Source organism: Neofelis nebulosa, chromosome 7 (assembly GCF_028018385.1).
Source record: "Neofelis nebulosa isolate mNeoNeb1 chromosome 7, mNeoNeb1.pri, whole genome shotgun sequence".
NCBI lineage: Eukaryota > Metazoa > Chordata > Mammalia > Carnivora > Felidae > Neofelis > Neofelis nebulosa.
This window is the reverse complement of record NC_080788.1, coordinates 9,822,550-9,836,563: the sequence shown is the minus strand read 5'-3', so window position 1 is coordinate 9,836,563 and position 14,014 is coordinate 9,822,550. Positions and strand designations below refer to the sequence as shown.

Sequence of the window (14,014 nt, the reverse complement as noted above, 5' to 3'; positions counted from 1 at the left end):
GCTATTTATTAAAAGAGGCAACGTGAACATTTTCAGAATTATTTTCCCCTTGGAAATCTTAACTTTGGCTTAGACCCCTTGAAAACTCCATTAGGGCTCAAAATGTACCAGTATTTTTATTGGGTAACAATATAATCTGAAAGAGTGAAATATTTTGTGTTTGACAGTGCAGATGGCGGTTCTATTTCATATTAATAGTCGAATCTAATGTGGGTAGTAGTTTTTGTTGCCTATATGTTTATTAACGTTTGAGTGCGATTTGAACTTGATCGCATGTTTTATTGCTTCCTCCAACAGTAACTACTCTTTCACTTTAAATACATTTACGATATTACACATATATTTCGAGGCATAATAAAAGTAAATTTATATGAAAAAATTCCAAACAGCTTTATGCATTCTTATTTCTAGCCCTTACTTCCACTTAGAGTCTGAGAGTATTGGACGTAGCCACTAAAAGTTGGTCAATGAATTGCAGCTCTCAGGAAGAGTACGCTTTAAAAGAGAATGCCACGACTTTGTGTTCATTCTCTCCTGGTGCCATCTTTCTCCAGGTGGAGAATACCTAGATTTTCTTAGTCTGTGTTGAGCTCCCATTTGCTGACTAGAGTTGGGATCCTCACTAGCTTTGATAGGGTTGAATTTACCTGTAGGTAAAAAGTCTCTGTATGTTTTTCACAGGTTAAAAACAAATGAACGAACAAACAAAACTTTATCATAGTAAGTTTTGCTCAATACAAAATGTAGAGAGAACAGATTTATGGACCACCCCCTCCAATCCCAATTCACCAATTATTATCATTTTCCTCATCTTGTTTTACCTTTCTCCTATTTATTTATTTTGCATTATTTTTAAGACAAATCCCATATCATTTCACCTGTGAATAGTTCAGTATAAATCTCTGTTAAGGACTTTTTAAAAACCGCCTTGCGATTATCACACCCAAAGCAGTTAACCGTGGTTTCCTTAATATCATCTACTACTCTGCTCATGTTAAAATTTCTCTGATTGTTTTAAAGGTGTCCTTTGTGGTTGGTTTGTTTGAATCAGGATACAATTACTGAATGTTTCTCCTACAGCATAGATACTTCCCTGGGGCTACCTCAGGTATCTTTAGAATTAAGATATTAAGGGAAACTTAGCCTCTAAGGCATTAGGGCTCCATTTGCTAGTCAGGGCTGAAGGGAGGGGGAGGTTGCAAGGGAGGACTAACGTGGCCTCTTGGGCTGGATTGGGTGGGAGAGGGCACCCAAATGGACAAGCTACAACTTTAAAGGGGCAGAGCACTCCCATTCCTAATTCTAGAAGTGGTCTATGCCAGGTCATTTTACCCTGTGGCCGCAAAGTCAGCAGTGGAATCCTTTGGAGCCTGGTGGGAAATATCAGTCATTCCAGGAGATTCAGCTTAAGAAGGTAGCAAAACACCAGGTCTTGTGAATTGGGGAGGATGGTCCCTGCACCTCAGCCAATTAGTATTTGGAGGCAGTAGGATAGAAGGCAGAGAATAAAACAGAAGGAACTGAAACAGAGATGGTGGATTTATTACCCATTTTGGAGAGAAGCAAGAATGTGTACGACTGGTTCTATGACTCTTCTAGGACAATAGGTATCAAGTGTGTTTGGAAAACAAGATTATTTGGCTCATGTTGGTAGGAGGCCAATAGTAGGATCTGGTCATTAGATCCTAGTCCTGGAAACATAACTTCCTTTCAAGTCCCACTGGATGGGGGAAGTAGGAAAGAGGTAATCCGTGCATCACCTGCCCATGCTGAGATTGTCCTGGAAGGTTTTGGGGGAAGGGCTCTGACTGAGCCGCACAGGCAGAGGAGAGCACTCAGGTGGGGTTGATATAAGGTGTTATTTAGTACCGAAGCAAGCATCCCAAACGATATCTTCCTGATCTGAAATAATTAGGTCTTGTCTCCTCAGATTCATTGACATTCTTTGTCCATATTACTGATGGTATAAATAATATCACTAGGTGTAGAAATAATGAAAATGGACATTTGGGTTGTATTTCATAGAGCTTGATGCATTTTAACAAGCATTATGTCCTTCATCTTCACAAAAACTCTGTCCATTCAAACTTGGCTGATGTTTACTGAGCTCTTACTATATACCATAATCTGTGCTGGGTGCTTTTATATCTGGTGTGGTCCACTCCAGATCCCTTCTTTAAGGATTGTGTCTCTAAAATCCCTTACTTGTTGCATTGAACGGGATTCACCCAAAGAATCAGAATAAATATATAATTTATTTTCTACAAGGAACTGGCTTGTGTATTTGCAGGCATAGGCTAAGCAGCCCCCACGTGCTGCTAATTAGTCTAATGCTAGAGCTTGAAGCCCCCAGGTAGGTGGTCAGAAAGGAAAGAAATCACAAGCCCTCTGGACCTCCATATGCATAAGCTGGAATCCCAGAAAGACCAACTGAACCCTGCATCTGTTCTTGTTGTCTCTGACCTTGATGATGAGGGTATCCTACAGGGGCCAGAGTGTTTCTTCATGGAACTGAACATACACATACCTGGCCCAAGGGTCAGAGAAAAGGAAGAGAAATCCAGGGGGAAGAAGAGAGCAACTATAAGACCAGCTAAAGAGGCCAAGTCAGCAGATCAGCAACAACATAAGTACTGCAAAATAGCTACAAAACACAAGTGTTACAGAATCCCAACTCCTGGAGAATCTTTCTTGGGGCCGATGCTAACAAGAAACACAGATGAAGGGAATTCTGGGAAATGTAGTTCAGCCTAACCAACTGGGCACAGAGCCGGCACACCTGTTCTATGTAAAGCGGGTTTGTTTCCGGTATTAGGGCAGGGAGTGGGGCTTGACCTGCAGAAGGGAGGGCTGGTCTGCAGCATGCAGAGAGAACATAGGGTCAACTAGACCTTAGTGACCATGCAAGACAGGAACTTCATGTCTTAGGTAGGGCTCACTTTGCTGATGCATTCTGCTAAATTTTCAATGAGATGGGGCAGCATGTCTTGACCTTGAACAATTAGCAGGGAAACATGGAGTGCTGTCTTACTTAAGCTGATGGGTCATTTATTCACTCGGCATTTATTTGTTGGCTGTGTGGTGGTGTGGTTTTGTTGTTTTGTTTCACAAGGGACATTCCAGCATCACATGGGGGAACAGCTGAATCCTTTGGCATCCCAGTTGGAAGCAGCTAATTGTCACATACTCCTTATCCCAGCAAGCCTGTGCCTGGCAGACTGCTTGCCTCAACCAGGTGGGCACCTGGCCACTTGGGGCATGTTCCCTGACATGCGGAAAACGTCTTCCTTAGCAAATTTGGTCTCAGGTAAAGGACATAACTGGGTCAGCCCAACCCTTACCTATTTTGACTCAAACCCCAACAATGTGTACCTCGAGCAATGTGCTCTTTGGGAATCTATCACTATGCACCCTGCAGGGTGAGGGGAAGGACCTCTGTCTTGGCTCGTCCAGAATAGGTGGAATGCACACTTGCTGACAGTACGGTCATCTGTCCGAGCTGGGATAGGCAGCATGGAGCCACTTTTGAAATTAAGAATAGAGACTAAATGTCCTGGTGGGTGACAATTCCTGAGGATGAGCGTGGGGACGTTTGGATCAGCAGAACCTATTACTTGGTCCAGGAATCAAATCCACTGGGCCAATGGCAGGTCTGAACCCTGGAACAAGAGTACAGGCCCTGCCAAAGTCCTCTTCATGGAGCTCTGATATCGACGTGTTCCCTGGGAATTTCTTGCCATTTTTAATCTCTGTTCTTTGATCTTTGCTTAATGGGGGAAATAAAAAAGCTTTGTGTGTTCCAACTGGAGAGGCTGGACTCCCAGACTAGGAAGTGGAGCTCAGGCAGGCAGACCAGAAAGGCAGAGCAGAACCTGTCTAGGGCTGCAAATTAGTATATCCCCCTTTGCCAGCAGGCTTTCTTCTCTAGCCAAGGGCAGGTGATGACTTTTTAGGCTTTTTCTATAAATCAATCTAGATAATTTTATCTAATGTCTCTGTCACAGAGGAAGGTAGGGGTGACTTTCAGAAGTTCAGATACGTGGTTCAGCCCCTGACAAGTAGGCTGAGCCTTGGGGCCCAGGAGGAGGAAGCTCCAGACACCAATGTGGTTCTTGGCAGGGCAAAGGTTTGATCTTTAAAAAAAATTGATTTCCTTTTCTGAGAGGATTTAGTAAGTTATTCTGTGCATTATCGCTGAACTAGTCAGCTGTGTCCCTGGGCCTCTGGAATTGCACTGAGAACCAGTGGGGACATCTGAGAGAATGAGTTCTTTTTGGATCATTTCGGTGGTGAACTTCTTCCAGTTCATGGCAGTCAGCTTGTGCGAAGTCAAAGACAGAAGATCCAGCTTGAGGATTTCCTGGACTTTTAAGACCCTTTACTGGTTATGAGCAATCCTACCTCCCTACCACTCAAAGACATTCCAACCCATCAAGATCCAATGAATCAGATCTACTCTAAAAAAGTGTGTGTGTGTGTGTGTGTGTGTGTGTGTGTGTGTGTGTGTGTGTCTTTCATTTCCCTGCTAAGCAGGGATGTTAGGACCTGGGTGTGTGTCATGTAGAAGATGCCACATAGAATGTGCTCAGGGAGACACATCTAGGTGCATTTGCCTTTTCGTCCTGCCAGCCCTGAAGATTCTGATAGGGAATGTGCTTTCAGAATGTGTTTTATCAGTCCACTCCAGCAGAGGGCTTTGACAGAAGAACCCTTGACTCTAGGTCAGGAGTGCATTCCCCACCTGCTCCTTAAAATAGACTGTGTGTCCTTCACTCTATCTTTATGAATGGTTTAGACTTGATCTGCTCTTTCTGACACCTGTCCTGTGCCTTTCCCCCATTTCTATTTGCTACTCCTGTCTATGCCCTGATGATTCTGGGTCCTATCATTTTTCTTTGAGACCAAAAGAAAACAGTAGCCCTTGTTTTGGGGGAACCAATTCCCTCCCTCCTTCCTTCTTTCTTCCTTCCTTCCTCTTCCTTCCTTCCCTCCCTCCCTTTTTTCTTTCCTTCCCCTCCTTCCCTTCTTCTCTTTCTTCCTCTTGTTCTCCTTCCTTCCTCTCTTCCTGCTTTCTTTCCTTTCCTTCCCTTCTATTCTTTCCTTCCTTCCTTCCTTCCTTCCTTCCTTCCTTCCTTCCTTCCTCCCTCCCTCCCTCCCTCCCTCCCTCCCTCCTTCCCTCCCTCCCCTAAACCTCTTCTGAATACTAAGAACTGTGCCAACCATGAGGATTCAAAGTCACATATAATGTGGTCTGTACTTTGAGGAGCTCCTAATGTTCTAGGGTTGACATTCATTTATATTCAGTTTAACAGCTTGTTCTATGCATCCAGTCATGTGATTCTCTACTTGCTTTGTATATTTAAACTGTGTCAGCAACAAGACTGCTAAATCCCCATGAACAGAGACTATGATTTTGCATGGTTCCCAGTGCCTGTCTCAGTGGTACAGATGAGCTTCCGCATCTATAAAATGGAAATAAAATGAGCTACTTCCTGGTCCTGTGGTGAACTTGAAGTTCCATGATGTCTCTAAGTGAACAGCCTCATGCCTGGCCCAGAGCAGGTCTCGATAAGTGATAGCTATTATGGTCTGTGGTTAGAGCAGCTCGGTAAATACTCCTGCAACTCATTGGAAATGTGTTGACTTGACAGATGGGCAGAGACAGGAGGTGAAATTCAAGCCCACTGACTTGTTAGTAGAGTAGCTCCAAAATTGGATACCAGACAGAGCAGAGATATCCTAATGCTGCCTTTGTTCTGCTACAAGTTGAAGCACATATGCAAAGTTGACTTCTCAGGAGAGCATGTGGAACTACGAAATTCACTGTCAACAGCAGGATCAATCTGACTCTGGATTTGCTGAGTTGATTGTATACATGATGATGCACGTATGACCTGCATTACCACGGGAGCAAGAGCAATGCTGGAGGAACACTTATGAGAATTAGACCTCACTTTCATACAGACTGCATTAGTTTTCCAGAGCTGCCCTAACAAGGTACCATGGATGAGGTGGCTTAGACAATAGATATGTCTGTATCTGAGGGTTGAAAGTCCAAAGCCAAGGTGTTATCAGAATTGGATCCTTACAACACTGTGGGGGAAGGATCTGTTCTGGGGCTCTCTTCTTGGCCTATCGATGGCCATGTTCTCCCGTTGTTTCTTGCTGTCGTCTTCCTCTATGCATGTCTCTGTGTCCAGATTTCCCTTTGTTATAAGGACACCAGTCATACTGGGTTGGATTGTACCCTCATGACCTTATTTCCACACGATCACCTCTGTCAAGTTCCTATGTCCAAATAACTCGATATTCTGAGATAATGAAGGTTTGGATTTCTTTTTTGTTTTTAATTAATTTATTTAATTTACATCCAAGTTAGCTAATAGTGCAACAATGATTTCAGGAGTAGATTCCTTAATGCCCCTTACCTATTTAGCCCACCCCCCCTCCCACAACCCCTCCAGTAACCCTCTGTTTGTTTTCCATATTTATCAGTCTCTTAGGTTTTGTCTACCTCCCTGTTTTTATATTATTTTTGCTTCTCTTCCCTTATGTTCATCTGTTTTGTATCTTAAAGTCCTCATATGAGTGAAGTCATATGATATTTGTCTTTCTCTGGCTAATTTCACTTGGCATAATACCCTCCAGTTCCATCCACGTAGTTGCAAATGGCAAGGTTTCATTCTTTTTGATTGCCGGGTAATACTCCATTGTTTATATATATACCACATCTTCTTTATCAGTTCATCCATCGATGGACATTTGGGCTTTTTCCATACTTTGGCTATTGTTAATAGTGCTGCTATAAACATGGGGGTGCATGTGTCCCCTCGAAACAACACACCTGTATCCTTTGGATAAATGCCTAGTAGTCAATTACTGGGTCATAGGGTAGTTCTATTTTTAATTTTTTGAGGAACCTCCATACTGTTTTCCAGAGTGGCTGCACCAGTTTGCATTCCCACCAGCAGTGCAAAAGATATCCTTTTTCTCCACATCCTCCCCAACATCTGTTGTTGCCTGAGTTGTTAATGTTAGCCATCCTGACAGGTGTGAGGTGGTATCTTGTTGTGGTTTTGATTTGTATTTCCCTGATGATGAGTCATGTTGAGCATTTTTTCATGTGTCAGTTGGCCACCTGGATGTCTTCTTTGCAGAAGTGTCTATTCATGTCTTTTGCCCATTTATTCACTAGGTTATTTGTTTCTTGGGTGTTGAGTTTGATAAGTTCTTTATAGATTTTGGATACTAACCCTTTATCTGATATGTCATTTGCAAATATCTTCTCCCATTCTATCGGCTGCCTTTTAGTTTTGCTGATTGTTTCCTTCGCTGTGCAGAAATTTTTTTATCTTGATGAGGTCCCAGTAGTTCATTTTTGCTTTTGTTTCCCTTGCCTCTGGAGACATGTTGAGTAAGAAGTTGCTGCAGCAAAGGTCAAAGAGGTTTTTGTCTGCTTTCTCCTTGAGGATTCCTTACATTTAGGTCTTTCATCCATTTTATTTTTGTGTATGGTGTAATAAAGTGGTCCGGGTTCATTTTTCTACATGTTGCTGTCCAGTTTTCCCAGCACCACTTGCTGAAGAGACTGTCTTTATTCCACTGGATATTCTTTCCTGCTTTGTCAAAGATTAGTTGGCCATACGTTTGTGGGTCCATTTCTGGGTTCTTTATTCTGTTCCATTGATATGAGTGTCTGTTCTTGTCCTAGTACCATACTGTCTTAATGATTACAGCTTTGTAATATAGCTTGAAGTCCGGGATTGTGATGCCTCCTGCTTTTTCTTTTGTTTGTTTGTTTTCAAGATTGCTCTGGCAATTTGGGGTCTTTTTTGGTTCCATACAAATTTTAGGATTATTTGTTCTCGCTTTGTGAAGAACGCTGCTGTTGTTGATAGGGATTGCATTGAATATGTAGATTGCTTTGGGTAGTATTGACATTTTAACAATATTTGTTCTTCCTATCCACGAGCATGGAATCTTTTTCCATTTTTTTGTGTGTCTTCTTTCATAAGTTTTCTATAGTTTTCAGTGTATAGATTTTTCACCTCTTGGGTTAGATTTATTCCTAGGTATTTTATGGTTTTTGGTGCAATTGTAAATGGGATCAATTCCTTGGTTTCTCTTTCTGTTGTTTCATTGTTGGTGTAGAGGAATGCAACCAATTTCTCTGCATTGACTTTATATCCTGCAACTTTGCTGAATTCATGGATCAGTTCTAGCAGTTTCTTGGTGGAATCTTTTGGGTTTTCCATATAGAGTATCATGTCATCTGCGAAGAGTGAAAGTTTGACCTCCTCCTGGCCAATTTGGATACCTTTTATTTCTTTGTGTTGTCTGATTGCTGAGGCTAAGACTTCCAATACTATGTTGAATAACAGTGGCGAGAGTGGAATCCCTGTCTTGTTCCTGACCTTAGGGGGAAAGCTCTCAGTTTTTCCCCATTTAGGATGATATTAGCACTGGGTCTTTCATATATGGCTTTTATAATCTCAAGGTATGCTTCTTCTATCCCTACTTTCTTGAGGGTTTTTATCAAGAAAGGATGCTTGTATTTTGTCAAATGCTTTCTCTGCATTCATTGAGAGGATCATATGGTTCTTGTCCTTTCTTTTATTGATGTGATGAATCATGTTCATTGTTTTGCTGATATTGAACCAGCCCTGCATTCCAGGTATAAATCCCACTTGGTCGTGGTGAATAATTTTTTTAATGTATAGTTGGATCCGGTTAGCTAACATCTTGTTGAGGATTTTTGCATCCATGTCCATCAGGGAAATTGGTCTAGAGTTCTCCTTTTTAGTGGGGTCTTTGTCTGGTTTTGGAATCAAGGTAATGCTGGCTTCATGAAAAGAGTTTGGAAGTTTTCCTTCCATTTCTATTTTTTGGAACACCTTCAAGAGAATAGGTGTTAACTCTTCTTTAAATGTTTGGTAGCATTCCCCTGGAAAGCCATCTGGCTCTGGACTCTTGTTCTTTGGGAGAGTTTTGATTACTAATTTGATTTCTTTACTGGTTATGGGTCTGTTCAAATTTTCTATTGCTTCCTGTTTCAGTTTTGGTAGTTTATATGTTTCTAGGAATTTGTCCATTTCTTCCAGATTGCCCATTTTTGGGGAGTATAACTTCTCATAATATTCGCGTATTATTGTTTGTATTTCTACTGTGTTGGTTGTGATCTCTTCTCTTTTATTCTTGATTTTATTTATTTGGGTTCTTTCCTTTTTTTTTTGATCAAACTAGGGGTTTATCAATTTTGTTAATTCTTTCAAAGAACCTGCTTCTGGTTTCATTGATCTGTTCTAATGTTGTTTTTGGTTTCGATAGCATTGATTTCTGCTCTAATCTTTATTATTCCCTGTCTTCTGCTGGTTTGGGGTTTTATTTGCTGTTCTTTTTCCAGCTCTTGTGTAAGGTTAGGTTGTGTATCTGAAACCTTTCTTCCTTCTTTAGGAAGGCCTGGATTGCTATGTGTTTCCCTCCTATGACCACCTTTGCTGCATCCCAGAGGTTTTGGGCTGTGGTGTTATCACTTTCATTGTCTTACATGTACTTTTTAATTTCCTCTTTAACTTCTTGATTAGCCCATTTATTCCTTAGTAGGATGTACTTTAGTCTTCAAGTATTTGTTATCTTTCCAAATTTTCTTGTGGTTGATTTTGAGTTTCATAGTGTTGTGGTCTGAAAATATGCATGCTATGATCTTGATCTTTTTGTATTTGTTGAGGGCTGATTTGTGTCCCAGTATATGGTCTATTCTGGAGAATGTTCCATGTGCACTGGAGAAGAATGTGTATTCCACTGCTTTAGGATGAAATGTTCTGGATATATCAGTTAAGTCTGTTAGGTCCAGTGCATCATTCACAGCCATTGTTTCCTTGTTGATTTTCTGTTTGGATGATCTGTCCATTGCTGTGAGTGGGGTGTTGAAGTCTCTTAGTATTATGGTATTACTATCGATGAGTTTCTTTATGTTTGTGATTGACTGATTTATGTATTTGGGTGCTTTCACATTTAGAGCATAAATGTTTACAGCTGTTAGGTTTTCTTGTTGGATAGACCCTTTAATTATGATATAATGCACTTCTTCATCTCTTGTTACAGTCTTTATTTTGAAGTCTAGATTGTCTGATATAAGTATGGCTACTCTGGCTTTCTTTTGTCCACCATTAGTATGATAGATGGTTTGCCATCCCCTTACTTTCAATCTGAAGGTGTGTTTAGGTCTAAAGTGGGTCTCTTGTAAACAGCATATAGATGGATCTTGTTTTCTTATCCATTCTGTTACCCTATGTGTTTTGATTGGAGCATTTAGTCCATTGACATTTAGAGTGAGTACTGAAAGGAATTTATTGCCATTATGTTGCTTGTAGAGTTGAAGTTTCTGGTGGTATTCTCTGGTCCTTTCTAGTCTTTGTTGCTTTTGATCTTTTTTTTTTTTTTCATCTTTTCTCCCCTTCAGAGAGTCCCCCTCAAAATTTCTTGCAGTGCTTTTTAGTGGTCATGAATTCCTTTAATTTTTGTTTGTCTGGGAAACTTTTTATCTCTCCTTCTATTTTGTTAAATTTTTTTTTTCAACGTTTTTTATTTATTTTTGGGACAGAGACAGAGCATGAATGGGGAAGGGGCAGAGAGAGAGGGAGACACACAGAATTGGAAACAGGCTCCAGGCTCCGAGCCATCAGCCCAGAGCCTGACGCGGGGCTCGAACTCACGGACCGCGAGATCGTGACCTGGCTGAAGTCAGACGCTTAACCGACTGTGCCACCCAGGCGCCCCTCTCCTTCTATTTTGAATGACAGCCTTGCTGGATAAAGAATTCTTGGCTGCATATTTTTCCAATTTAGCACATTGAATATATCCTGCCACTCTTTTCTGGCCTGCCAGGTTTCTGGGGATAGGACTGCTGTGAACCTGATCTGTCTTCCCTTGTAGGTTAGGGACATTTTTTCCCTTGCTACTTTCATGATACTTTCCTTGTCTGAGTATTTTGTGAATTTGATGATATGCCTTGTTGATGGTCAGTTTTTGTTGAATCAAATGGGAGTCCTCTGTGCTTCCCAGATTTTGATGTGTGTGTCTTTCCCCATGTTAGGAACATTTTCCACTCTGATTTGCTCACACAACCCTTCTACCACTTTTTTCTCTCTTCATCTTATGGGACCCCTATGATTCTGATGTTGTTACTTTTTAATGAGTCACTGATTTTTCTAATTCTTAAATTGTGCTCTTTTGCCTTAGTCTCCCTCTTTTTCTGCTTCATTATTCTCCATAAGTTTGTCCTCTATATCACTGATTCACTTCTCTGCCTCATTCATTCTTGCCACCGTGGCATTCATTCAAGATTGCAGCTCAGTTATAGCAGTTTTTATTTCATCCTGACTAGCTTTTACTCCTTTTATCTCTGCAGAAAGGGATTCTAATCTATTTTCAACCCCAGTTAGTATTCTTATTATTGCAATTCTAAATTCTGTTTCAGACATCTTGCTTGTATCTGTGTTGATTAAGTCCCTGGCTGTCATTTCTTCTTGTTCTTTCTTTTGGGGTGAATTACTTCATTTTGTCATTTTGAAGGAAGAAAAGGAATTAAAGAGGTAAAAAAATTAAAATTAAAAAATTAAAACAACACACACAAAAAGTCAAATAAATGATGCTAGATCCTAGGTGTATTTTGGTCTGGTTGTTGAAAGGAGCTTGATAGATTAGAGAAAAGAGGTAAAATAGAAACATTTGAAAATTTGAAAAAATGGATACAATGAAATAGAATAAAATGAAATGATGGAAGTAAAATAGAATTTGGAAAATTTACAAAATGTGACAAATATAGTAGAAAAAAATTAAAGAAAAATATTTTTAATAAAAAGTGAAAATAAAAATAATTTTTTTCTCTTTGTTTTCAAGAAAAAGAAAACAAATGAAAAAAGAAGAAAAAAATGGAATAGATGGACCAGTGAACAGACTGAAATATGATTGAAATTGCATCGTTTTCCCTTACAAGTCAAACTATGAAGCACTTTATAGTCCATAAACTAAGGAGGGGGAGAGACTTGTGTTCCTGAAGAGTGAGGTTGGCCCAGTTGGGCGGGGCTTAGTGTAACGGCTCCATTCTCCACTAGATGGCGCTGCTTAGCTTACGGGGTAGATTGTTGTGGTGCTTGTAGGTACGTATGCGCGAGCGCGGTAGCAGTGGCAATGGCGTCACCCATCTACCCAGTCTCTGTTATTGGAACTCTGTTCTCTCGGATCAGCAGTGGCGCAATGTCCTTTGTCCCCGGCTTCCCTGCACTGCCCGCTTTTACACCCTCCGTGACCAAGCCGTCAGGTTGCCAGGCGGCACCTCCTTCCTGAGTTTTACCTCCGATGTGGCTGTGTTTCACGACCCCTCACTTCTGAGCGACCGCGGCCTTCACCCGCTCCGCCCCTCTGCGGGAGGGTCTCCCCGAGCACCGGCCGGTGCCGGCCGCCCCCAGGAATGTTTGTGGGACCCTGCTGCCGCGGATGCCCAGAGACCGAGGCCGGGTGCCAGCCACCCCAGAAAAAGTTCCCGCGTTTGTGTAGCAGCAGCGTTTCCGGGACTGTGGAAAATCACAACACACACCTGGCACCGGACTTCACCCCAGCGACCTTGTTCCAGCACCAGCCAATGTGGTTGTTCTCTGGGGTCTGCTGGGACCGGGTGGCTGCACGGCCTCTACCGAATGTCCTTCCAGCAGGGGAACCGCTTCTCCCCGTGTGGCCCCAGACCTCCCGGACCCCACTCTGCTCCTGAGGATCCGCCCTTCCCACCAGAGCTCCACCAGGTAATGAGCTGCGGAGTTGCAGACTCCGCGCTCCCCGTTTATACAGTCTTAAAGGAATTCACCCTTCTCCTTTCTCCCTTCTCCTTTTTTAGTTAAGTCTCTGCGGCTGTTTCCACTTTTCCACGTTCTCTCCAGCTGCTTTTGGGGGCGGTTGCTTTTCCCCTATTATACCCCCCGCCCTACGCCGTGTCCGTCCTCTCTCCACAAGCAAAAACAGCTCCCTGTCTTCCGAGGCTCCTCTCTCCCCAAGTTCATCTTTCTGCGCCGCATACCTGCTGAGTTGTGTGGTTCGGGTTGTGCAGACTGTTGTGTTAACCCTCAGATCAGTTTTCTAGGTGTGCAGGATGGTTTAGTGTTGGTCTGGATGCATTTCAGGGATGCGAGACACACAAAAAACTTCCATATGTTCTGCCATCTTGGCCTCTCGATCTGGATTTCAATATATGAATTTTGGAGGATTGGGGGACACATTTCAGCCCATAATACAGACTGTGATTATTATTATTTCCCATCCTTTAGAGAAGGGGAATGGGGGCCCAGGGAGCTTTGGGATGGCCTAGCAATGGACCTCAGATTCCTGCTACACTTGTAGGTCAGTGGGCTCCAGCAAAACTGGGGCATATCAAGGAGCTCTGAGGCCTTGGGGTTAGGGTCCTCCAAATAGGCATGGAGTTGGTGTGAGTATTTATCCCGCCCAGGAAGTGTGTTTGGATTTCAGGCCAAGTGGACATGTTATTCAGAAATGCAATGAGGCTTTTCCCTTCTTCTTACTTATCCACTTTCAGGGTGATGATGGTGCCGATGGTCACGGTCACGGTTACAACCACCACCATTGCCTACATCTGGCTGGTGGTTTGTGCTTCTCCAAGGCTCTTTGTACGCATTACCACTTTTCATCCTTACAGCAACCCCATGGGATAGGCTCAGGTTTATAAACCCTCATCAAAGCTCCTGGGGCCAGAGGTATTCTGGAAATTCTGAGTTCTGCAGACTTAAGAAAAGCAACCACAGCACACGTCCTGTTTATGACAGAACAGCCTTTGTGCGGTCAGGGGCAGCACTTGAAATCAAACAGCAAAATACATAAAACTTCACACCAAATTGTATCAGGAGTGATAACCAAGAGTCTCTTACCCATTTGAATCAGGTTCCACTGTTGACCAGTTTTGAAAAACCTTCCCTTTTCAGAGCTTCATGAATGTGAGTGAATTTCA

The 14,014-nt window shown here is 42.2% G+C and overlaps 1 long non-coding RNA gene across 1 annotated transcript in view; it reads right to left on the bottom strand.

Annotated features, from left to right (window-relative positions):
• The window catches only part of LOC131516060 (uncharacterized), a 23,291-nt gene extending 9,277 nt beyond the window's left edge, over positions 1-14,014 (bottom strand). The window contains exon 1 of the long non-coding RNA XR_009263832.1: positions 13,935-14,014. This is a non-coding gene — a long non-coding RNA (uncharacterized LOC131516060). The remainder of the gene's footprint in view (positions 1-13,934) is intronic.